This window comes from Charadrius vociferus, unplaced genomic scaffold, assembly GCF_000708025.1.
Source record: "Charadrius vociferus isolate BGI_N301 unplaced genomic scaffold, ASM70802v2 scaffold455, whole genome shotgun sequence".
In the NCBI taxonomy this organism is placed as follows: domain Eukaryota; kingdom Metazoa; phylum Chordata; class Aves; order Charadriiformes; family Charadriidae; genus Charadrius; species Charadrius vociferus.
In genome coordinates this window covers 7,305,114-7,329,051 of record NW_009648550.1, presented here as the reverse complement: position 1 = coordinate 7,329,051, position 23,938 = coordinate 7,305,114, and positions in this window count along the sequence as shown.

Genomic DNA, 23,938 nt, shown 5'->3' with positions numbered 1-23,938 from the left:
TAGGCTGGGTTGGCTCCGTGACAAATAAACTGTATGTTATCAGCTAAAGGCAAGGATGAAGAAGAAACAGAGAGAAGATGCTCAGGCCTGCTGGCTCAAAAAGTTACGGCCAGCTGTTACCAGTCAATATTTATTTATTTATTTATCTTTAAATTTTCTGCAATTCTGTGTGCAGTGAATAAGAGCCTTAAATGCCCAGTGCTTTCAGTACAGTGCCTTTCATTATAATGAAAATTCCCAGTCCTGGCCCAAGACAGCGTTAGCTGTTTCTTCTCTCCTAAAACACACATCTCCAGACGTTAACAGGCTCTACAATACTCAGCAGAACTACCACGCCACTCATTTTCTTGTCTTTCAGCATTAGACTAGATTCCTTTCATTCTCTACAGTTATTTTATGGAGCATCACTACGTACAAAGATTATTGCTTAAATCACAGTTCACTTTTATTTAGTGCAAGAAAGATAGTCTGGTGACTTGGGCTGCAGCTTTTCTATATGATTGAGGTACTGTGAGTCTGGGGCCCTCATTTATCTTCATCCTTCCTTAAGATAACAGGCATACTTCAGCTAGGTCTATAATTTTTCAAGGCTCCTTTTATATGCAGAGAGAGCGGGTTGAACTGTCCTCTTAAGGTAGTGGTCTCCCCCCTGACAATACTGGGAAATTACTTTGGTATCTTTAAAGTTAAATGAGAATCTGAAGCTTCACCTCCAAGGGTATAATAGTACTTTCCTACCTTTCGGGATATTACTTTAGAGATCACATCACATTCAGACACTGTGGTCTTACAGGAATGATGATGGTGGCAAAACAAGCCTAATAAGCACCATTCAGTATCACCTAAATCTACATGAAAGGTACATAGCTTTGTGCCAAATTGCAGCTTGACTCGTTTGGAAAACTTTTGAGCAGGGCTGCTCTGGAAAAAAATGTAGCTCCTTTTGACTGAAAGCTGTTAGACAAACGCACCAGTTTTACCCATTTAAATCTCTGTATAGATAGAATTCTCATTTATAGATTTTTGCAACCAGCCTCTTACAGCGTTGGCAGCTTCAATTTCAAATATCACATTTCTGGGTTTGTTTACTTGGAAATGTACATAGCTCAACTGGACAGAGTGCAGAGGAGAGTCAGGAAAATAATTAGAGATCTAGAAAACATGAGCTACAGAACTGGATTTGATGAACCTCAAGAAGAAAAAAAAAAATGAGGGAGAACATGGTAGTACTCTTCAAGCATTCAAAGGACACCTGCCAAAAGGAGGAGTCCAGATTGGTGGATCAGAGAAGGAAGAGTCTTGAATTATAGCAAAAAAGATCCAAAGCAGATTTTAGAAAGACTTTCTGGAGTTAAAGGCAGTGAAGCAATGCTAGCTCTTGAATAGCACCTTCCTTTCCAAAGCCCAAGGTGCACATTCCTCCTTATCAACTAATCTAGAAACACATTCTTCCACTATTCAAACACTATAAAAGTAGATAAATCCTTTAGTATGTTACTTTTTATCTTTTACTGAAAGCTTTTTTATTCATGTAACACAGATGTAATTGCAGAGAGTTACAAATGCAAACCTACGTGTCCAGTAAGTATACTGAGAAATTAGTTTTTCACAGAGCAAGAAATAATTCCAAACCAAGTTTCAGTAAGCAGCGTGTTATACTGGGAAGCCTTTTCAAAGGTAGTTTGCAGGTTCTCTTCTAATTCAAGAAAAGATTAAATAAGATTGAAAAAATAAAATCACCTCCCTCAAGTCTCTTTCAGGTATTTGAAGGATACTTTACAGTGTTTCCTGCATATACATTCCTCTCTGGGAGCCTAAGATGTATAGAAAACATTTGAACTACAAGGAACATCTGCTGTCTTGCACCATGTTCACCAAGTGCTTACAGAGCGATACATGCACAAACCCACACCTATGTTACCACGTGCAGTCTCTGATTGCTAGCTGAGCACATGGAAGTGCTACATATGTATGCAGAAGAAGGTGCTCAAGACTGTGGATGCAAGAGGACATGGAAATAGACTTCAGCTTTTGAAAAGTGTTACTTCTGGCTTATCAATGACCAACTTGCACAAGGAATTCTCCCTTACATCAGGTTGTCAGATTTTTATTTTGCATCCCTTCCACACTGAGTAGCTCCAAAAGGAAGAAGAGATGTGAGCAAGTGCTTACATCAGGCACAAGTTTTACTGTGAGCTACTGGCAAGCAGCTGGTCTTCAAGGAAGAGCCACCTCTCTGAAGCCACTCCCAAGCCATTGCTTAAAGTTGTATATCCAGACTTTCCCCAATGGTTGGAATTCCAGCAGCAATTCAAATATAAAATAAATTTGCTTGCTGAAAAGTCAAAGAAGTGGGGAGTAGAAAAAAAAAAACAGACACTAACACAGCGTCAAGGCTTTTTACTTCAAGGCCAGGTTTCTCTCCAGAGCAATTGATGTTTTTTTCAAAGCAATATTGCAAGGAACTAATTAGAAACAAGCTGCAAGTTTATGGAGAGTCATTTGTATAAAGACGTAACAAGGGGAAAAACAGAATTAAGCAAGTTCAATTTTTCCTGCTAGATAAGGAAGCTGGAGGGCAGGACGCAGCAATCCTATGCAATCACAAAGGCTCAAAACTTCAAACCAGCTGACTCCTGTGTATGATGATCACTTAGTGAATAAAGAACTGTCTAGAGGCTTCACGTATAAACCTGAAATCAGCTGTTATAAGAAACAGTATTTCACTTTAGTATAAAGAAAACATACATCTGGATTTCTGCTGAATTCTTTGTTCACACTCCTACGCTGATTGTACCCAAGCAGTTTTCTCCTTCCCCAGGAGGTGTAAGAAAGTAGCTTAGCGAAGCCTAATAACACAGTTTATTTTATAAAAAGATTAGTTGACTCTGTCTCTGCCAGAATACTTTATCTTTGGTCCACTAGAAAAGATGGAGTAGAACACACTTCAGAGAAATCCCGAGGACAAGACTTCATCTATGGAGGGCTGACATACTGACTAAAGCCCTCGCATTAGGGATGGATGTTTGGTTCCTAGTTCAGTAACAGACTTGACAATTTGTGGCCAGATGGTATATTCCAGATAGCTGCAAATGAGTGGGTGCGGAACAGACCGAAACCTGCACTAGTGCAGAGCTGATCTCCTCTAAGAAACGCCTACTGAAAGGTATGGAAAAATGCATTCAGATTTGGCTCTTGTGGCCACAAGGGCCACAAAATAGCCAATACGGGTCATTAGATGAAGCATGCACCTGCCACTATGCAATACATGGCTATTTCCTCCCTTCCCAGAGCCCTGTATCACCATTTACAAAACAATGAAAATACCTTTGCAAACTTTTTCACATCTTTGGGCAGTAAACATTATACGTATGTTCTGCAGTTAGCCATAATCTAATTGCACCTATCCATTAGTTTCCAGTTTTAGTTGCACCACCATAAGCAGGTAATATGATAATTATTAATGCTCGCCATAACAGATTTCTGGAGCCTTTATTTACATGAGCCCTAGAGTTCCCAAAATTCTCTATGCCTGCTCTCTGACAGAGTGCTGCATTTGGAAATCATGAGTGGGAGTTTAAAATAGGTTCAGCATACAGCTCACAGTGTTCCCATCTCTGACATCCATATGTGGTTTGGACAATCTGGAGCTTTCTTTGAAAGGCCTTGCTCTGTCTATTTTGCAAAATAAAGTTCTACATTTGCTGCTATTAGGCTCTGCAAGTTGCAGCATGTTAAGATAACACTAACTTGATAAACAATGAGGTTTATAAAACAGTCTGATAGCTAAATAGACACACACAGGATCAAATGTTTGCCACACAAGCAATCAAACAAATTGATGAACATGAAGAAAGTGATTATAGAACTATAACTGTTCTATTATTAACCAGCAATCTGCATATCTTCCTCCAATTAATGCCTAGAAAGGAGACGCGAGTCAGTTGAAACCTAATTACTGGCATAACACTTTGTTGATTAGAAACGCAGTAACAGTCATTGCTTCTATTTCATTTATACAAGGCCCATAATAATAAGCCAAAGGATGTCAGTCAGTCACTGCTTTCCTGCCAGAAGTTTCTGCCGTAGCAATAGCTTCTAGTGTAAATGCACTCCTCTGCCCATGTCACTCAGCTCGGTAATTGCTTTGCCACTCACATAAAGAAAACAATTTCCGGCTTTGATGGGATTTTGTCGGCGATGTGAAACTGCCACTGCAATCTCTGCAGCTAGGTGTTAGATGGGTTACTTTGGTGGATCATAACATGAAACTAATCTTTAAGGAAGCAGGTGGAAAGAGAGAGAGACTTACAGGTTGGTAGGTGCTAGGAAAACGGTGCTGTCTGAGTGATTAACAAAAGGAAAGTGTTAGATAAGGTGGAACCAAGACAAGAAGAAGAAGGCAGAAGCAAAGACAATAAAGTTGCTTTGCCATTTTCCTATCATCAAGAACATCTCTCAGTTCAGCACATCTTTCAGAAGCTCTTATAAAACCATACACACTTATTTTATATGCCATAGGTAGCTGACCAACAGTCTATAATTTCAGCTTGCAGGCGTTTTATTTTGGCCTCTCCATGTGGAGTACATTTATCACCATTGTTTCATCATTCCCGAGCTGAAGCTGCAGGTGCAAAGAGTTTTCCTTTCAATAGGTGACATGTAGCATTTTTCTCACTTCACAACCTCATTCCCAGGATGAGGTCATCCCATATTAGACATTTCATTCTGCTTCTCATCCCAGGTGAGCCCAGAGTCCAGCTTCAGGTTTCCTTGTGACAGCTGAGGGCCTGTCCCAAGCTCCCCATGCACTCATGTGTCTCTGGGCATGACCCCAGCTTGACGTATTAGAAGGACATATGCATGGAACAGGCTCTAGGATGGCAAGCACCAGCTAACCTTGCCTGCCTCCTGTCACAGCAGCACCTGCAGCAATGGAGACAAGACTTTCTTCTCTTCCCCACCACCTCACCTCCCAGGTGCACTTATACTGAGGTTTTCACGGACAGGCATAAGAAAGGTATAATTTAACTTCCTTTCTTGTGATGCTTCAAAACTTAAAAAACAGAAATAGAGTTTCTAGGTAGCAAGATGAAGACAGGGCAAACGGAAAGGTTCCTTTTTCATGGTTTACAGAAAAGCACATATAGAACACAAACTCATTTCAAGGCTCCTTTTGGATGGAAAGCCATAGCAGGAAGAGGGTAATGAGACTTAAAATTAAACTAAAATAATAGCCATTCCTCAGTATCAGCCAGAGAAAAATCTGTAGTCTTATAACTCATATCTTCCCTTGCAGGCACAAGGGACAGTTTGAAACAGCCAAGCTGTCCATGAATAGACACACCAGCTATGCTTCTACATTTGCAAAGGGAGCAGGGCATAAGCAAAGTGTTACATACAACTCATGCAAATTGTTATCATTTACACATTTTTCCACTTGAAAAATAAAGCCCAAACTTACTGGAGTCCCAGAACCTGAGGATATCAGAAATACCAAGGATCTCTGTCAGAGTTACTGGAGGGTCTGAGCCACAGACACACATGTTCCAACAGGAGTTGTTATAACTGATAGCAAAAACACAGTACACAAAAAAGATCTATTCCAGTTGATTCTAATGGAAGTTCTGGGTTTATTTCGTATCTACCACTTTAATGTTCAATATCACTATCCCAAGACCCTATGACAGGACTGAAATTACCTGTCTTCAGTATGCTTTTTATTTCTGAGCATACTCTTGAGAGATAAGAATTATAAAGGTCTTAAATTCACCAAGCTCCTCATCTCTTCATAGCATTATTTATTATCTTAACCATGGCACATACCTTTAGCAGGTATATTAAGTTATTGGGAAAAAAACCCTTTTATTCTTAGCTCAAATGGTTCTACTTTAATTGCAGTGTATTTCATCATAGTAATATTAAGATACTTTCAAAACTGCTCTTGCAGTTCAAAGAGGTAAAAAGGCCTATTTTCTTCAGGGTGACACCAAATATGATCTTTTGAGTGATTACAGCCCTTTTTCCTACAGAAAAACTTGGATGCATACAAACCACTGACTCGGGGAAACTTCTTAGTGTCAGCTAAAGCTCACTGGTTCTTCCTCTACCCCTAAGGAAACATGGTAACTATTCTTACCTTCAGAAGAGGTATGACAACTCCCAGTGTACATCTTCAGAAGTATGCAAAAACCCCCAAAGTAGTCAGGCTTTAAGTCCTTGCTAATTCTAAAATAGCAAAAAGAAGCAATATTTAGGAATTCTTCTACCCCCCGCCCCCCCAAACAACACAGAATAAAGTTTTAAAAAACAAAACCTTGAAAGAATAATACAGTTATGTTTTGATCTTTGAAAAAAACCCACCCCAACAAATAAACAACCCCTCTCCCAAAAAACCCACAAACCTTGGCAGGTAGCCTGGCTTTGTATTGATCCCTTCTTGTTCTTCACATATGGTAAAAGGTTACTTTTAATGATGACTACATGTTGCGTTAAGGGGCGAAGTAGCTTTGGCAGAAAATAAACCCCCTTGCGTTCTAACACTCCTCACCGAGGTGGGAGGCTAGGGGCGGCTGGGTTTAAATTCTGAGTGATGCCCAATTCACCACTATCAGTCCAGGCACGTTAATATATAGTAAACTGTTACAGTTCTGAATACACTAATAGCGGACTGCACCTTCAGCCCAGTTGTGCTCATGAACTAGCACGGCCACTCTGGTCGCATTCAGTGAGAAACCCAAACGACTCGCTGCCTACACAGCGCAGTTTATTGAAGCAACAGACACACAGGTTCTTTTGGATTGCCAGTGATAGTGACTGTCTGCAAAGCACGTGCGAATACTAAAGATGTCAGTAATATAGCTTGGTTACAAATGCGCTAAGTTATAAAACCACTCTATATAGAGATTTCTAAGTTTCCCGGGGAAGCACTTGGTATAGCCAAGTGTTCGAATCTTACCTACAAGCGTCCTTACTGGGGGGAAGAGAGGCTCAGCCCACCGACTGATCCCAGAAGTCAAGGCAGTCTTTGATGGAGTCCTCCTCGATCTGTTCACAATGGTGTCTTCCCTAACATCCCCCCTCTCTTGGGCCATTTTTATACTATTTTTTATCTTCAAAGTGGAGTTTGAGTGACTCTAGTCATAAGTACTTCCACTATGATTGGTGTAAAATCTTCTCGCCTCTCACTTAAAGGTATAGTTTATGAAAAATTCAGGGCACAGACTTAAGGAGGAGTGGTCGCACCTTGGAGGTGGGTAGCCTTTGGGATGGAGGTGTGTTTTGGTATTATAATGACTTTATAATGAGCAAAGTTCACCCAAAGGATAGCATTTTGCCAAAAAATGACAGGTTGTTGGCTCAGGGTAACAATTAGGCAGCTTATCAGTGCCATAAGACCTTCAAGGGTTCCATTTGGCCCTCAAGTTCCCATTTTATCACAGAGCTTGGCTGCGGTGTCTCCACTCCGCTCCATCCACTGCACTGTTTTTCTTCTTTGAGTTAGCACACCAGACTCCCCCAATGTCATCAACATCCAAGGTTGCCTAGGGAATCCCCACAAAATGCACCAGCTACACTCTGTCCCCAGAAGTCTCATTGATGCTGTACTTTTCTTCAAAACGTGAAACATATGCAGTTTATCAGTTCCACGGTGTCATCTCGTTCCCATATTTGCTGGATTATCAGAGGGTTTGGCCTTGGAGTCTCCACCCCACTCCACTCCCCGTGTTGCATTGCAAGCAATATTGTACAGGGAATCGCAAATATAGCGGATTCTTCACGTACTAGCTGCGGCTGTATTCTACCCTAGAAGCTTTTTGATTTTATACCTTTCCTTAATATGTGAACAATGCCATATTATTGATCATTTTAGTAATTATTCCACACTACACACTAAAAGAGGGAGATACACAAAGGATATAACCCAAATAGCCAAATCCTTGGCTTTACTGTAAATGAGATCACCAGCAGTACCCCAGAGTTGATTTGTGCCCCATTTTTGGTAGTTAGTATTTCTTTAGCATAGCATTTTTCAAAATTGAAAAATAAGCATAAATTCTATAAGCTTAAAATACAAGCTAGACAAAAACATTTTACAAAATAGAAGGAGCTGTTGAGGCAGAGTTTAAAAGTGTAATCACAAATTTAGGACAGTTTCCTACACACGCTCCTTTCTTTGGAGTTTTCAGTAACTCTTTCACATCCTATTCTCATTGTCCCTGGGTTTTCAGAGTTTTGTATTCTTATATTTATTTTTCCTTCCAATAAAAAGGCACTTTCCTGTTTTCTTCTTTGGAAAAAAAAAACAACACGCAACTGTAGAACAGATAAGAAACCGCTGCATATTGTAAAGAGGAAATTGCATATTCAGGACATTAAAAAAAGACAGAATTAAATGCACACATCACTTCTGGTAAAAGCAGAAGAGGTTTCCAAGCATATTTTTCAAGCTGTAGGGATTTGTCCAGTACCTGTTGGCTCTGAATGAGCTTGTAAAGAACCACAAAACAACCACCATAGTTGACAGGCAACATCAGCATGACGTTCTGCAAGACCTACCCCATACCACTTTTGATTTCACTCTGCACACTCTTATTGTGTTTGTGCCTTTGAAGTGCGCAAAATAGGGCAAGCTCTAGTCAAGAAAATAACACATTTGGAACAAAATTACAAAACCCACATCCAAACCCTTCACGCTTCTATCAGAAAAAGCAAACCATAGGGTCAGCCCAAGAAGAAAACAAGGGCAGTTAAAAAAAGAAAGGAAAGAAACTCTATCATCATCATCATGGAAAAAAAGGCAGCAACAAATAAAACTGACAAAGATTACCTCAGAGACTTTAGCCCACATCTCACTAACTGTTTCACCTTTGCCTCCTCCTCTGAACTCAGTTAATCTCCCCTTCATGCTTTTTCCTGTTTCTGAGGCCCCTATTTGCTAATCACTTGTGTCACCAGAGCAGCTTGGCTAATTTGGTTCTGACAGCTATTAGTCACCAGGCAACACCCAGCACTAGCTCTTACACCAGTGTCTGTATTTACTCATTTATCCTTTCCCTTTTTTGGGGGGAAGATCATAAAGTCAGTATGCTACAGACATGAACAGAAGGAAGCACCTCAAATAAGAGAAGAGAGCACATCCCTCACACTTAATTCATATCTCATTTATGAATATTCTTAAGAGGAACATCTAGGCCAAGACAGAGAAGGGTATTTTCGACAGAAGAAACAAATGCAGCTGCTGGCTAGCTTTGTAAAGATACACATGATGACTGTCATAGTTTTGACTGATTGCAAGAAATGGCACTTCATGTGTACCAAAAGCCATTCTTAAAGCAACATAATACAAACCCTAGGATACGTCTGTTTGGCCGAACAAATTCTAAAATGACTAGCATGTAGCAAAATGTCTTGCGGGGTCACTGTAAAAGTGCTGTGAAGTCAAAAGACATAAACGTTGCACAAGTAGACTTATGGGATTAACAAAACATTGCATAATCACTTTTAAATGCAATTCTGCCAACCTTCTAAAGAGAACAGGAAAAGCTCTATTACTCCATCGACCCTCTCCACAAAGCAGAGCTGTCATGCTTCATGTTAAAGACACCTCATTAATGCTTACGTGAACACGTATCAGCCACACCAAGGCTGCAGGAGGGCAAGAGACCCTAAGTGAATAAAGAAACGGAGAGGTCCTTGAGAGAGGGCTTTGAAGCTTTGTTTGTGTTCAATAGCAACAAGAAAACCCTTGAGTATTAAAGTTAATGGAAACCCCAGGATGATAGCCTACTCAGAAAGCCAGCCTCATGGAGGGGGAATTCTGCTGAATTGGCCCCTTGACTTTGATAGCTGAGAGGAAAAACCCTAAGTGACAGCTAAAACAAGAGGTTGTTATTAGAGTCATTGTAGGTTTCTTAAATGTTTGGGGATTTTTTTCCTACATCTGTAACTGCTTCCAAGGTTGTAATCAAGAGCTCAATCCTTTATTGCTATACAATCAATTTGATTTCTTAAATTTACTTTCTTATTTGAACTTACCTGGTGTTGTGTGACCCAGTGGTGGCTCTGGCAAGCCGAGATATGTAGTTTCTCCAGAGGACAACAACATCCAGTAAAAGGAGATCCCACAAAGAATCTACAGAATGTCCCATCAAGAAGACTGGGTGCTCTGAAGACTGGCATTATCAAGATACAGAACACAGAAAAAAGAGTATCTTCTGACAGGTATTATTCAGTGACCTGCAAGTAGTGAAAGAGATGGTTTATGACATGAGGGAATCCCATTGTCACATCTTGACATAAACAGAACCCAGGATCAGCGATCTGTAAGCTTATGAGAAAACGTGACTTTCATCCAGCAACCTGAATTTCAAAGAATATTTGCACACTGTCTAATCTCTAGCTCTTAAGGCTGTATTGGCAGCACTCTGTGTGTTGGTTTAAAGAGCTGCATGATTATTAGCAGCTGTACCTGATTATGTGCCAATTAATACAGGAGCTCCCACAGAGTTAATACGAAGGTTTTCCTTTCCTCTACTGTTCATTTTTAACTATGACTTTGAGGGAAATCTATTAATCACCCCATGCATGTTCTCTCTGTGCTAATACAGTAATTTATTATGGTTATTAGGCTGCTATAAATTTCAGGGAACTTTGACAGATCTTACAATTTTAGATACGGGATTTGTAAGAAACATTTGGCAAATCGTTTGTAGGAACTAAATGTCCTGTCTCTAAACCACACACCCCCAGAAGCACCAGGCTTACCACTTGTCTCTCATTCTCCAGTGCGCCACTCAAAATACTCGTCTGTCTCTCTGCTTTCCTCTATCAGCACCCATCCTGGGGCACACCAATAACCACAGAGGTACATAAGTGTACTGACTGGGAACCAGAGGCAGGTGGATCAGCTGGGGGGGCAAGGCCTGGGGCTGCCCCCCGGTCACACAAGGTGACTGGAAGCTGCATCCCTCAGCAGAGCAGGACACCCTGGCACCAGAACCAGGCAGCCACCATGGCCACCTCTGAGATTCACTCCAATAATGCAATCAGGGGACACCTCCTACACATCCCAGCAGGTCCATGCCTCTGCCTGTGCTTGGAGCAAAACAAAACGAAGCCCTTTGGCTGTGATTTTTTTTAAAAGCTCCTAAAAAGGCTTGTGATTGTGAGTTGTCTTAGCTTAGGTCAGTCTGCTGCTTTTGAAAACTCTCCTTCTTGTCCTTTTTACATTTTGTGTAAAACATTAACGTATGAATATTCTGGGAATTAACGTGCTCTCTCTCTCTCATAGTGACAAAGAGAAATATCACCTAGAAATAACCACTGATTTAAAATTGTAAACTGTTTATTCTCAGCCAGCTGGCTTGTGATACAAGCTACTCTGTATTTAAAAGCATGGCTTTCTCCATTGCTTCTCTCAGTTTGGGTGACTTTTATGGTCTTTTGTTGCAAAGCTCTTTTACCGGGGCAGTGATTTGCAGTTCACATAAGCAACCAGGCTCCTGCAATGTGACCTTATATTATAGATAATATAATTTAACATGCTTACTGATTACAGCACAATTCTATGAAATAGGATGCAAAGTTTTGCTGTTCTATGAGGCCATTTTGCTACTCTTGAAGCATAAATATTTTTATTTTGGCATCTCCTAAAGATCAGCCGTATCATCTGCAGCACTCATACACAATGTATATGCCATTAATCCCATGGTTATTAATCTGCCTTGTGGTAGCAGCCATGGTTCAGAACCCAAGCAGAGAAAAACAAGCGTTGAACTTAATATAGTCATAAGATGTTTGTTTTTACAGGTGACACACCCATGGCCAGCTGTTTCCAAATGTGGCATTAGTCAATGAAGTGTAGAAAACAGCCAGACTACACAATTCAAAAACAATAACCCTTTTGTAAGATGCACTGTCTCTACAAGTGAATATATTAGTGTTATTAATAATAGCCTGATATTAATGCAAAGCTGTGCTGTCACCTGCCACAGAGTAATGGCTGCGTGTATAACTCCATCGGTTATTACATTACAAGGATGCCTGAAGCCTTATGCTGACAGTAAGTGAAGCAAGTGTGGGATTTAATGCATTTAACTGCATAAAAAATTTTTTAAAAATCATACCTTTAATTTAATATATGCATGTTCTTCACTGTGGCAATTACCCACAAGTCCACAAAGAACAGTCTTGGCTTCAGGCTATCAGACAGTTTATTCAGGATTATTCTTATGGATGATAGCACTTCATGGTTTCCAAAACAGGCTTGTTCATTACATTGCTTTCCGCTAACAGGATTTCTGCAAGATGTCCCTTTCAAATATTTTTTTGGAGGGGAGTGGGGTGGGGGGTGGTGTCTTTGAACCATGAAAAATACCAGAAAACTGACACAAGAATGATTTCAGCATCATAGATAAAGCAAATATGCAAAAAGTGCATTTTGTTCTGACACTGTCTGAAGTCCTTAAATCAAGGAAAACATTTGCTAAGTCAGGAATGAATGAATGTTAGCTGAAGGGGCAAAAAGACCCGTTCAGAATTAACCCGATTTTCCACCTTAATTTTTAAAACAAAGTGAAAATAAATAATCATCACCTCATATAAATCCACAGACTCACTTATTCTCACTCAAGTAGGGTTACGGAAGTTAATGCTAGCTGAAAATTATGCCTGTTATGTTTATCTGAAACTGTAGCCTTCCAGAAATCTATTCCAGATTTCTGAACAGGCTGTGTACCCTGGTGTGCTGAGGGCATCCAAGTGCTCCACTTGGGTTATCCTCAGCAATTAGTAAACAGACCCTTTGCCAGAGTAGGCCAAATCCCAGTCTCAGGTCACCATGTTGCTAACACTAGATGTCTGAAACGTTGAGCTGCAGTGCGAAATTTACACATTTAAGATTCCAATGGCTCATTTTTTTTTGCCGTTTTAAGGCTCAAAACCTTAAGCAGTAAGAAATTTGGCTGCTTACTCTGTCCTTCTCGTGCAAGTTGTGTTTCTTGATGTAGGCCGTCAAGCCAGCTGGTTTCCAGGGGCCATGTCGGCAATTTATCTTACTTTATTGTGCAATATGCTGAGAAGATAAGGGAATGGGTCACAACAGCATCAGAAACACCACACTTTTTAAGCATATTTGCCAGTGCAATCTCGTTGCCATTGGCTTTTTCCTGTGCAGTTCTACAGAACTCATAAAACTGTACTTAAATATTGACCCATTTTATTTGCCTAGTAATCCTCTTGGCTCATTTTATTCTAAAATAATCAATAATGTATTTACCTGGCAAAACATTTCCTCAAACATTTTCTAACTGGCCAGTAAAAGATCAATGTTGAAAGCTTTGCCTTCTGCATTACAGCTCTAACTAATGGTTTGTTTATTTAGAAAAACATGCTGAATGGTTTGGTCTTATCTAGCAAGCGAGGTTGTAAAAGGTTGTACTTGAAATTGTGGCTGAAAGTTAAAATGGCTCAGGACTGTTCCACTGAAATACATTTATGCTGGAAAAGAGACTCTTGGGATGAAAACCTGTGGCCCTTCAAAAATGTTTGGGTTTTATTTAGGAAGTGAGATCAACATATTTTTGCCTCAGGTTAAGTAAACTGGTATTGCAATATTTGGTTTGTGAGACAGAGTCAAAATAATAGTATCATTATAGTACTAACATGCAACTCTGGCAAAACACCTCAGCCTGCAGAGAGGAACTACACTTCCCACAGGTCACTGCAACAATTCAGTAACATAAGCCAGGATAAAATGTTTCAGTGGGGTTCTGCAAACAGAAATTCATTTTTATTTGAAAAACGTTAAATTAGTTCACTTCAGGTTAAAGTCCTGAAAGGTAGTATTTGGACATTCCTGTCTGAAGGTTTTTTTGAACTTTGGTTCTGGATTTAAGTTTGTCATGTTTTAGTGTGGATTTATTTTCAAATGCAATAATCTTCCACCGTAAAATAAATTCTATTTTTTTTATGATTTCTAGTATCTGAATCTGTTCATCATAATCCAATAAAGTAAACTAGCTTAAACATAAGGCAAACTGGCTTGACTGTCTCTAATACATATTCACATATCTGCTTTAACCAACCTGATGCAATTCAGCGCCATGTTTTGTTGCTAGAGAAAAAAAAGTATCTGCCCATTGTTTTACCGGGCAAAAGTACTTCAATTTCTAAATAACATCATATTCTGCAGAAGTGCATGCTTGGTAGCCTAGTATTTATTTACATTTCATGAGGGATACGTGACCAGAAAGCAAAACGTGTTGTTCTTACTGCAGCATCCTTACTGAGGTGAGCGGGATTCTTCAGTCAGCGCTTTGAACTTCCTTTTCTACTAATAAAAATAACACATTCAAAGACACAGTTAAGGCCTGTGCTTAGGCCACCCAAGAAGTTTTTAGTGAGCACCTCAGCTTTATAAACACCCAGGGAAAGCAGGAGAGAGGGAATAACACTGGTCACTCCCAAGCCTGCCACACCAAACGCCTCAATAAAAGCAGGTGCTGTCACCTGGGATTTCTTAGTTATTAAACACTAGGAAAACACACAGATAACGTGTGTTATTAAACACACAGATAACGAAACCTGCTGCTTTAGTGTGTGAGGATATGATCCAAAACGAGTGGTGATGGCTCTGGAGGAGAAACACGAGGCGACCTGAGGGGAGGAGGCGGCGGCCATTTTGTCAGGCCCTTCACGGCAAGGACTCCTCAACCCCCCCCAACATGGCGGCTTCCCCCTTCCCTCCCTCTACTGTCCCTGCTTCATTCCCCCCATCAGCTCTGATACCCCAGGGTCGATGGCAGGCAGCAAAATACCTCAGAGAACTGGTGAAAACCTCCTCCGGGGCTGAGGATGTGGCCCTGATGAGGGGCGACCCTGTTGAGGAGAGGCAGCCGGGTCACTGCTCAGCGCTCAGGGGAGCTGGACTCCCTCTCCTCAGGGGGCCAAGGCTTTAAATGAGGGCGAGGACCTTGCAAGCTCTCAGTTTTAGGTGTCTGAACCTGGGGCACCCTGGAAAGTGCAGAGCAGCTACACCCTGAAGAAATGGCTTTATAAATCAAATCAGTAGCTTTAAAATTTAGGCAATCACAAGAAAAATTTTTGTAGAACTGAAGTATGTATCTGTATCCCTCCTGCTCACCTCTGTGAATCGCTACTGCTATTGAGTGTTCACCTCTCAGTCCCCACGCGCTGTAATTGCTCCTCCATGGCTGCCTCTACGAAGTGCCAGCTCTCGGGGATTAAGCGGAAGATCGCCGGGCTGCATTTCTGCTGAGAAGTAAATCCCTTTTCTCCTCGTTTGGGCTGGACTGCTGTCTGTAGATAGCGTATTGTGGAAATAATCTGGGGTTACAGCTTGTGATGAAACAGAAATGACCGCTTAGGCCCAGCATCCCTGTTATAACATCTCACTTCCCTCTACCGACTCTAGCACAGCTTATCCAGTGCAAGATTACCTCAAAGTCCTGCACAGGACCTGCCCACAAAGGGACACTTAGGGGATTTGATCCAAAAGAGCCAAAGTTTTGATTTTAAGGAAGATGAGTTGGACTACATCTCAATCCTTTTGTAGATGTTCTGATCCAGAATGAAAGCTGGTATTATTTATGTTACCTCATTTCACTCTGCTTTGCTTCCCAAGCTACAGCCATCGAACAATAGGGCAGGGCAGATATATCACACAGACTTCTCCTGTAACCTTAGGGTTTTCCTTTCTTTTTTAAATTTTATTTTAAATACCATCTCAACATTTAATTTCCATCCTTCTTGATACATATTTGCCTATTACTCTTTTATGAGCTTTGCAACTCTGATTTTGAGCCACCCACTCCAGCACAAAATGATTTCTACCTTTTTCCCCACTGTAGTATCCCTGTTACCAGCAACAGTCTCATCACTTACTCTGCACTAAGAGACAGGAACAGTTCAGCCCCTGGGTAAGCTTTCTGGCTCCTTACTCTAATAACTAGTGCCACTAACACAATAAAATTTTATATCATTTTTATTGGATACCTCCTAGAGAATTATAGGAGGAGCACTGACTTGCAGAGCAGATGTGTGAAGCTGCAGACAGAATTGCATCTGTTTCCTTTTGCTGAAAATTGTTTTCTATTATCCCTTGTTGACTAGGAAATTTAACATACTGTCACTGTATACATTGCATTTGTAATAAAATAATTGTTAATCATCAACATATTATCCTCTTCTACCTCTCCTCCCCTTTTTTTTGGTAACAAACTGACTTTATTTCCTTTACAGCTCCTCCTTCTCACCCCCCAAAATACATTTTTCTTCTGGAAAGAAATAGAAATATTCTGGGGCAGCTCCAGAAGTTTGATGCTGGCTTTTACAGCAGTCCTGAGAGTGAAATGGAGTACAGGGGAGGTGGGGAAATGTCAGTAAGACTCTGCTGCTTCCCACTAAATCAAAAAATATTTGGCACTGTATTTCTGGATGGCTTTTTTTACCCAACAACTGTTTCCTACAAGCAGAAGAGAAATAAGTCACCATCCCGATCCAGGTAAGTAATTAAAGAGCAAAGCTCTGTCTGCGAGGTGCAGAAGGTTGCCTGCAGGTTTTACTCTCCAGGCTGGGGTGATGCCCTGCTTTTGCTGCAGCTCCGAGTGCTTTGCAGCCTTATGCTTCCCTGGGCCACTGTGGCCACTCTGGTTCTCCGGCTGCTGAATAAACCAGCTCCCAGTTTCTGATTAACACAGAAAACAAAGATGCCTGAGACTACATTGCCATTTGCGGGCAAACATAAGCTTTTTTTTTTTTCCTTGCTGAGGAAAGATGACATGTTAACATAACACAAATCCTCCAAGGTAACATACTTAGCTTTCAGAAATACACCTTTTCCAAGGGAGGGGGAGTTACTGCAGCTACTTTGCTCCTTGGCTGCGCAGCACGGCCTGTGTCTCGGAAAGCAAGACTCTCCTCTGCCTGCACCACCTTGCGCAGACATTGTGCAAAATCCTACGGGATTGCTCAGGGCCAGGGCTGCACATCGTTACCAACAACAGTGTCACCTTCTGCCGCCCTCACAGAGAGGCACTGCTGTACCACTCAAATATTTGGGTACAGAGCCAAGTTGGGAACACCGCCAACACAGACAATAACGAGGGGAAGCTGATGGGATTATGACTGAAAATCACATCAGTAATAAAAATGACAGGGGTAGTCACAAGCCCTTTAAGGGGCTCTGTCTTATTTGCATTTTCTTAGGCTGCTCTGAAACTTAATGAAGTTTAGCTTCTGTCATTACGATAAACCAGCTCTGTGGTGGTGCTGTCAGCTGTACTAATTAAAAGTCAGCCTCCAAGTGCTTAAAGCTTGTCTACACTTGAAAATTAATTCGGTTTGAGGTAGCATATAAATTTAAATTGCAACAGCTATTCCACCTAAAGATATTTATTTTGGAAAAAGAGTGCCTTTGAACTTGGCTCAAATTGAAACAGAAATAGCAGTTGCTTCTTTGCCCTGTCCTGAACTAAGAGATCTCTGCCTAGGAAATGACTCAGGGATACCTCTTGCTAACACGAGCCTTCAGATGCCAAACGACAGCAGCCTTCCTTTCTGTATGCCCCTCTCTTGTGCTGTGTCTCACCAGCTGAGCTAAAGCTGCAAGCAACAGATGATACATTTCTGCAAACGAAGCGCTGAGCTAAATTGATATAGATTATAGTTATTAAATTTTTAAGGACCTGTAGTGTTTCTGCAAGGCTGCTTTTACAGTATAAAGACTAAATAAGAAAACTTAAAGCTGGACTAAAACCTTTCTAAGAAAACTAAAGTATTATTTAAATATTTTATAAACAAGCAATTTGGGAATAGAGAAAAAAAAGACCGTGAACATTTGGGATCATCTTTCTTAATTGTATTCCTACAATGCCGATAATCAACCAGTTTAAGAAATTGCTAGAAAATGAATACTAGGGAATATAACAAATTCCTGTTACCATCGAGGGTGTTTTTGCAATTGATTTCTAAGAGCCCACAACACCCAAGAGATTTGGAAAGGTCAGAGTACATGAAGAGCACAAACCAAAGTTCTCTGTCTTCCTTTCATATCCTGCTTTCCCAGCCGCATGTTTAAGGATGAATGCTTTCCTAATGCTTGCTAGCAGAACAGAAGCAGCAGCTTAACACCACCAGTGCTGGGGAAACATATCTAAGACAAGGGCTAGGGAAGACACGGAGCAGAGCAACGTAACGTGCACAGCTTAACCCTCATCGTCTAATCTGGATGATGCGCACAGGGTAGAAAGGTGCTGTTTGAAAGGAAAGGCTGTCCTCACTCAGAGGACTGTAAGTGGGGAAATATAAATGGTATTTCAGGTGCTGTTCTCCAGATTGCTTTGTAGAGGGCTCACCGAGCATAGCTCCAGGTTGGCCCTTAAGTTTTTGGCATCTCCAGCTGAGAAAGCCAGTGAGATCAGGAGTTTTATTCAGAATCTTGAATGAAGAATCATTCATTGCCTGTGTGAGAGAAGGGATCGTAGTGCTTCCCTCATCCATTTTAAGCAGAGATTTTGGAGAACGTGGGAAAATTGTAAATGGGAAGCCGTGTCTAGCAAAAAATGTTCTTCACATGAAAAGAAACAATCTAGCAGTCCTTGCAAAAGTGTCTGACTATTCTGCTTCACCTGTCTGGCCAGGTGAAAATAACAGCATTTTTCCCCTTCTACATGGAAAAGAAAATTATGAGTACAGTGTGAATAGAAATGGATTTTCCTTGCTGTTGAATACAAAACACTTTAACCATCACCTACTCCCTACAAAATTGCAGCCTGATTTCCTACTTGGCTGCCATCTATTTTTGGTGGGAGTCCTCCAGCACTTTTTGTTAGAGGTTTGCAATGGATTCCCCCTGAGCAATTAGCTGACAGTTCAAACGATGCCACCTTCCTACAACAAAAATGGAAACCTCTGCTCTGGAAGGGACACTGGTAAAACAAGAACTGTCCTCCACTCAGGTATTATGGTTCAATATTCCCAAAGAAGTAGAGACACACAACAGAAATAAACAAAGCTCTAGAAATACAGTAAGACAACTTGCTTCGCATATCACATTCTTTTCTTTTGTTCTGTCTTTTCCTTCATTTTCTTATGGTTTTCTCAAATAAGAAACACTGGCACTTCAGGACTGCTGGACCTCCAGAGAATTGCTGTACCTCCTGGAGAGACTATCACCCTTCTGCGAAGCTAGGAAATCTCAGGTGGTGGTCATCCTTATTCAAAATGCAGCCACAAAAGGATCCCACATTGTGAAATTAATTGGTGCGGGGAGGAAAACAACATACTATTGCCCAAAGGAAAATATCCAGGAGGACTCCGGCACATGCAAGTACGTGTGTGTGTGTACATGTATGCAAACACACAGAGCAGGACCACACAGTTGCTTTCCAGCCTGACCTGAAGGAAAATACAGCGTGCAATTGGTAGTGGTCATCCAGCTGGGATTAGGTGTTCCTCCTGCTGGTATCCAACTGCTTGCTTGAAAATGAACCGCTTGGCAGTGGAAACGCTCCACAGCTGGAAACCACCAACAAGTCAAAGCAAACAAACAATCCTCAAATTAGGTTTAAACCAGAGAATAAAAATCAAACATCATTTGAAAGCGTACTAAAATTGGCTGGTGTCTAAGAGAGTGTTTGGTAGCTCAGCATTTCTCCGCTGCACTAAAGAAATTAAGGAGAGAAACAGAGAAACAGTTTTAGATGAAGCAATAAATAATGGACACTTTCAACACATAATTTGCATTTGAATTAACTAGGCTGGCTAAATTAATTCATCCATTATGAAAGAAGAATTTTACTGTCTATATTTTCAGGCTCCCTACTGTGCTACATTAAATGGGCACTGAGGCAGGGACTACTGGCTTCATAGAAATTTTTACTAAATTAGTTTCCTCTCAATTATTATCTAGTTCACACTCACAATTTGGAAGCCTAATACTGATAGAAAGAATTGTCCCAGCGCCTTGTCTTCTCTCCACTGTTTGCATTGGTGAGGGTGTACAGCTATGATGGCACTTGATGGATACGCTACAATGGGTAATACGGGACTCGGAGGTTTTTGTCTGAAACATTTTCCCAGGTCTTCCTCCTCAAAACGGTTAAATCATGTAGCCAAAGTTATTTTGTATTAAATATCAATTTAAGTGCCTGGGAAGGCTGAGGGGTGATTTATTTGAACATTATTTGAATTTCTCCCTTGAGAAAGTTTCAACTAATCTTAAAATAGATGGTTGATGCAATATATGACAATGGGTTATTAATTATATAGCTTATAGCATCAAGAGCTACCTGGAGGAAGACATAAGCTTGGAGACTTACGGAGTAGTCAATATATTACACTGTTCTTAATAATGCACTAACATTGTGTTCTCAGCTACACAATAGTTGTATTTTCATGAACTGTACCGTCAAGATTTTCAAAATCACGCTCAAAAATGCCAAAAGCAACTGAAGAAATGGACAAGAGAAGTATTGTCATCTCCCCTTTGCAAGCAAACAACTGCACAGGGGGAATCCATCTCGTAATTCAAACCATGTTCAGGGTAGGGTCACAGACCTCTGCTTCAGGAAAGATACACCCCAGCAAATGCAAAGTCTGCTCCAGGCTTCCCAAGGGACACGCTGCGGGCTAAGGGACAGGATCTGAGCATTAACACTTCAATGGGAGCATGGTTCACCAGCAAAACCTATTTAACTTACTGACACTCTCTGCCAATGTCTGTAGAAAACTCATTCTGATTGGGGACCAGGAACAAGCAAGTGATGGACAGGTACCTGGCAGCACTGCCCTTTGCTAGCAAGGCTTTTAAAACCTTCTCTGCAGTCACAGGTATGAGAGAAGGGCTTGTACCAGGTACCTCAATTCATACAGCCGGGCCAGGACAGGGTGGATTGGATTTTGGCAGAATAGCGATACTCTCCCAGAACAGCTACATTGCAGAGCAGAAGGCGTGCCTGTAGCTCACACCTTCCTCAGCTTTGATCCCACACCACCATCTACCTCCTTCCACTCCCCAGGGGAACAACGCATCCTAGAATAATTTTTTTTCTCCTTTAATTTTTTTATAACAGTGGAAAAAAAATTATGGCAGGCCTTGTGGTGCCAGAATAATAGTCCATTAGCCCTTTAAAATTTCCTCACTCCACATGGACCATACAGTAACTTAAGGAGGAGGAAAGCAGAGAATGGGAGCGCAATAACTCAGCGCTACAGTCCTTGCAACAGGACTATGATCCTCTGTTGGAAAGCTCTAGTACCAAGAGGAAACAGTTAGAAATAATTCAGTTCTTTAGACTGCCATGATGAAACAAGCTGCATGAATCAATGCCTACTAAAGCAGCCCAAATAGTTTCCCCTGTCCTTCCTCGCTTTCTATTGATTTCTTCCATGCAGAAAGCAAACCACATTGCAGCAGAAAACCACATTGTTACAGAAAATCCAAAGGGACCATCTCTTTCCCCGTCTGCTTATGACACTGAGAAGACGGGACCAGGCTTTGTGACATTCTGTCCTTGCTGCCTGTGTCGCTTTGATACCAAACAGGATATTGTGTATATATTTTTTCAGCGTTAAACATGACAGACAAGATGTGTTGCCCTGTAAGTCACATCCTTCAAGATCTAAATCCATTTACAGAATTGCCAAGGTTTCTTCTCTTGCTTTTAGTTCCAGAGAAGATTAAAAAAAATTTACATCTAAACAGAGTGAATTTGAACACTGTACCAGGATGGGACTTAAAAATATTGATTTCTTATTAGTGGAAAGTTACAGCACAAAGCATCTGCAGCATACAAAGCAAGGATAGACTTACGTCCTCTAGAGCAGCTAATGCCCTGGAACCTTACAGGGTAACTTTAAAAAGTATTCATTAAATGAGGAACATGGAAATTACCTGGGTGAATACAATTAAGCCACCTGAAATGACTGACTCTCACAATAGCCATCTTTAAACTAAGAGAGAACTCTGATGGCACTTGGGTGGAAAACGAGTGGAGCAGATTGCCACTAAAGGCAACACTGCCTTCCCAGCCACAGGCTGATGGTGATAAAAGGGATGTTTAGACACATCATAGCTACAAGTCTGTGGTTTTAAATTTTTGTGAGATGATACAAATCAGAGAGCCCTTTTGGGAAGCATTCTCAAGTACTGGGCACTCCAATATCAAAGATAAGGAAAAATAAAAATATCTCACAAATCACAATTGTAAGGATAGGCTTTCTTCAAGATTCATGAAACCATTCAAATTTCCAAATATTCAATACATAATATGTATTAAATATTATTTACCCTTTCCTTGAGCCTTCTAATCCAGTGGAAAAATGCTGCATTTCCTAAGCTAGTGTGAATAGGATAGTTTCCTTCCATATCAGAAGGATTTCAGAAAATTAATTCTGTATCTCTGAAAAGGTCATTTATTTGGGATGAGTGACAGGTGCCATAAACTTAGGAGATGTCACTTGTATGTCAGTTCAGCTCAACTGAACACAAAGCAAATCAATTCAGCCCGGTCAAGTATAACTACCTGCTGGAGCAGGATACATAGCTTTGCATTTATTATTATTAACAATGCCATAGAAGCACTAAATTCAACAGCAATTTTGATCAGTGTGAGGTTGTACAGAGCTCTTCCTTCCTAAGTGCTTCCTTCTTCTGGAGATTACAACATGATCATTACAGTATAATAATTTTATAATTATTTGTACTGTGTTAGCAATTAACTTTTAATTATGAACAAAGAGCAAATTATGAGGTCCAGTGCTAGATTAGCAGGACCAAATTTTAGTTGTAGAGGAAAAGAAAAAAAAAAAGACTCAAAGGATGTGTTTTAGGAGTTAGAAGCCTGCCTGTGCTCTCAGGACCTGAATTTGGGGCCTTAGCTCCTCTTTCTTTCCATTGCCTCGAAATTACATATATATTTTTTAATGTATACAGAATATACATGTTCTGGATGAATTTTTTCACCAGCTGTAATTACCCATGGTTATAAAAACCCCCAGCACTCACTGCTACACTGTAAGTGTCACTTAAAGGGCTTAAAAGTTACACCACCTCAATTTATAGATGAAACATATGTCTCTGCTTTTAAAATAAGTTTTTGTTCATTTGTCATTCTTTCATTAAACAATTGAATAGAAAATTACATGTTCTTTCCAATAAACTGATGCGCTATGCTAGGAGCTGATCAAAGTTATTCCAGATTTGGTTTTTCTCTCCACTTTCTGGTATCATATAGTTTGGGGAATATTGGATATTTTAAGCCATGTGGTTTTTAATCTGTTTGATAAAATGATAACAACAAATGCTTGTAAATGGGATATACATTCAATACATATAAATATGTACTTATATGATGTTTATAAAACTCTAAGATGAGAGAAAGGCTATAGAGTATAAAATGATTGACAGCAACCAGCCAAAAACTTCAGACAAATTTTCAATATGTACACAATAGTCAACCACAAAGTTAGGAAGATGTGAAGTAACTGACCATTGCAGGAGAATTTAGAGCATCCGTGTACAGGTAAAGTGCCTACTAGCCTGCAGCATAATTGTGTGATTACATAGTAATGGTGTCAGTTGTATTTTTATATGCGATGACAGAAGTGTTCTGGTTTAATAAAATGAAAATTAAATTATGATTTAATAAGAAGAAAAACTTAAAAATAAAGATAAATCACAAAGACAGGAACATTACACAACACAGTTAACAAATTAAGAAGGATATTGGACTCATTGCTAAACCACCCAGCAGGCAAATTCGACAGCGGACGTCAGACTGTGATTTCCCTGATGTCCTCCCAGAACATCAGAAACTACCAGGATTCCCAAGGAGTTCTCTAATCAGATAGCACGCCTGGATGTTATTCAGCATGAGACGTGTTTAAAGAACAAAGGGTATGATTCTATACAATG